General features: G+C 38.2%; 1 protein-coding gene across 2 annotated transcripts in view; it reads right to left on the bottom strand.

The window, feature by feature from the left end:
- The window catches only part of SORBS2 (sorbin and SH3 domain containing 2), a 326962-nt gene that overhangs the window by 216239 nt on the left and 107655 nt on the right, over positions 1-3068 (bottom strand). The window contains exon 1 of one of the 2 annotated variants that reach the window (XM_011363987.2): positions 370-1013. The exons of the other annotated variant lie outside the window; for it this stretch is intronic. The gene's annotated coding sequence lies outside the window, so the exon portion shown is untranslated. Of the gene's footprint in view, positions 1-369; positions 1014-3068 lie in introns of those variants that run through there. 2 annotated transcript variants of the gene reach the window in all.

Genomic DNA, 3068 nt, shown 5'->3' with positions numbered 1-3068 from the left:
TTTAACATATGTCAAAGTGCAATTAATAAAATAATCCATTGTTTGTAAGGGAGAAAGGTTGTTGGTTATGAAGACAATCCAGAATGGCAAACCATCATGGTATGTAAAAACAGTAAATATTTATATTAAATCTCAAAGCATATTAGTAATTGTTTTCAACCATAAGATTTCTAGAACCTAAACACACTGCAACAACTCTATATGTATCGTACTCTATTTTGTGGAAGTATGTGTGTGAGGGTATGTGTGGCTCTGTACGCTCTTGCTAAATCAGATAACATGACGAATATAAATGTTTTAGGTTAAGTTTTGCTCCGAGGTATTGTTATGCTATGCTTTTGAAAAGGCAAAAAAAAAAAAACAGCTTACCTCTGTCAGTCAAGTGGGACCTCCTTCTGAGCCGCGGCCTCAGCGTGCAGGCAGATGCTCTCTGAGCCAACAATCTGTTAACAGGAAGCAGGTAAACCTGAGAGCGTCCGCCTGGGTTACAGTCCAGTGCCCATACGAGCACACACCTGCTTCTTCAGACCTACCGCTCATGTGCAACAGCCACGCACAGGACCCGTGTTTAAAAATGGTAACACTCTTCTTTTGAGTCACTAGTTTTCAGGGTAAGTAGCTAGAGAGCTCTGAGATAATATTGCAGGGAAGGCTTGCCTTCCCAAGACAAAAACCTTTTCTGCTGTCTGATAAGCAGATATGCAGCATTATCACACTGCATTCCACTTTCTCAAATCAGCTAATAGGAGCAGCAGTCAACAGCCTGTCCAAATGGCAGCTTGCGCGCATACTTGGCTGTAATAACTGTATACTAACATGCCCTTCACTCCTCTCTTCTTTGAACAGATTTTTAAAAAAATGCTTCTTCCAGGGTAAAGCTCTGCAGAATATGCCACACTGTTTTCCATAAGTAAAATGGCTGGTCCTCTCAGCACTGCTGCAGACAGCTCATTGGGTTCCATTGGCTTTTCGTAGTCATAGCAACAACCAACAGACAGCCGTAGACAGCAAGCATGGCTGGTCATGTGCAGCGCACGGACACAGCTTGTTAATTTCTTTTCATCAAACTCATCACTTTTTGAGGAGGGCAGCTTCTGTTACCTTTCTAAATATTTCACCGATAGTACAAGTGCTCTGAGTTTTCAGCTTTCAGGAAGAAGTTTTGTTATATGAGCCAGCGCTACATGTGAAATTGAGAAAGGGAAGCCCTTCTCAATAGATAGATTCGGGTGTATCCAGGTTAATAACATGCAAATCACTGTAGAGACACTAATCGGAAGGAACCATTGTCAAAACACATTCCACCTTCACGTCATAGAATGAGCCTAAAGGAGATTGGTAAATGTGGGTAGTTATACTTTTTGTTTTTAAATGATAATCTTCTAGCCACTTAACAGAAACAAAGCACTATGACTCATTATATGTGAACAAAATAACCAAATTAGGATATTTTAATAAGATGTTACATATGGATTCCATTTATCTATTTTAATACATTATTTGTATTACACAATTTAAAATAGAATTTTTAAAGTTCCTATTGTTTCCTATTGGAGAAAATTGTTCTTTAACTCAATTATAATTTATTTGTAATTTAAAAATACTTTAAAAATCTACATCAAATTAAAAGTCCTTTGCTTCAAACATTACTTCTGAGGCAGGAATAATTTTACTTTCTCAGTAAGACGGATCGCATCCCACCCTTCCTTAAAATCTCGCCTCTTCAGGGAATTTCCCATGATTAACACCATGAACCATTTAAACTTTCCCCAGCCTTTTTTTAAATACTATGTCATCAGTAATATTCTATTTGACATATTTCCAAGACACTGTGCATTTATTTTTGTTTCTAGCAAACTGTTTGAAACAGTTGTGTTAACATTTTGGACCTAGGAACACAGATGCTTCATTTGCTAGTAGTCATTGATTTAGTATTTTGTAAGTATTGCATTTCCCTACCCATGTTAGCACTGCTGTCTTCAGTATTAACTTCCCAGCTTTAATATGCAGAAGAATCCCATTTCCCTCCCCTCTCCAACCAGATTTCCATTTGGTAGGTTCCAGTCAGCTCAGGGTTAGCATATCTACTGAAGAAAGTTGGCTGTGCCTTTCTGCTTGTCTGCTCCTTACCGCTTCATATTATTTTAAGCCTGCTTGCTTGATCTTATTTAAGTTACCTTCCCTTTCGTTATTTTGAGTTTGCTACTCTTGAACTTGCCCCTGACTTCAGCCTCATATTTTAGTCTTCAATTTCCATGTTTTAGCCATCTTGAATAACATCCTATTTCTTTCTTCTTGCCTTTCAGATATTTCTGCTACCTAAAAGCTTATCGACCAGACCCCATCCCCACCAGCACCTTTTACCTGCATTTCAATCTGCCTCCTACTTTATCTTTTAGCACCTTGCTCAGAAAAGACCACCTCACTATTGACACTCCCAGGCAGAGTGTGCAAGGTCCTCTTCTATGCTTCCCTTGTATCTGGGATCTAGCTCTACTATTACAATACATGTCATGCCTTGTTGACTTATTAGCGGTTTTCCTTCCATGTCTTACTCCCATACTGCTCTGTCAACCCCCTGCAAGCCAACCTGATCCATGTGTTATTTGTCTTCTATGCTTGTAATATTCTAATTTCTCAGTATATTTTAAATGAGGTACTGAGTGACTGGATAGTGCGAAGTCTGTGTTTCAATTCACCTTTTCAATATCACGTATTTGTCACCATTAAAACTTCAGAAGAATTTGTATGATTTTGATTAAATGTTGGCATCTTAAAAAAGTTATCAAGAAACATTCTAAGTTCATGTGTTTTCGAGTGGCTTTTCATTGTATGTCTGAAAATATCTTTAGTCTATCCTCATACTTAATTGATTGTTTGGCTAGGTATAAGAATCTTTGAAGTCATTTTCCTTTGGAATTTTGGAAGCCTTCTTTTATCTTGTATCTTCTTGCCTTACTACACTCCCGACTACTACTCTCTGAAAAAAGAAAACTGGAAAGCACTCAAGCTGCACAGAACTAAGAACTGGGAAGCTAGCAGGAACTAAGACTAATTGCTTTGCTCCC

The sequence above is a fragment of the Pteropus vampyrus genome, unplaced genomic scaffold (genome assembly GCF_000151845.1).
Source record: "Pteropus vampyrus isolate Shadow unplaced genomic scaffold, Pvam_2.0 Scaffold92, whole genome shotgun sequence".
NCBI lineage: Eukaryota > Metazoa > Chordata > Mammalia > Chiroptera > Pteropodidae > Pteropus > Pteropus vampyrus.
This window is presented reverse-complemented; position numbering and strand designations above follow the sequence as displayed.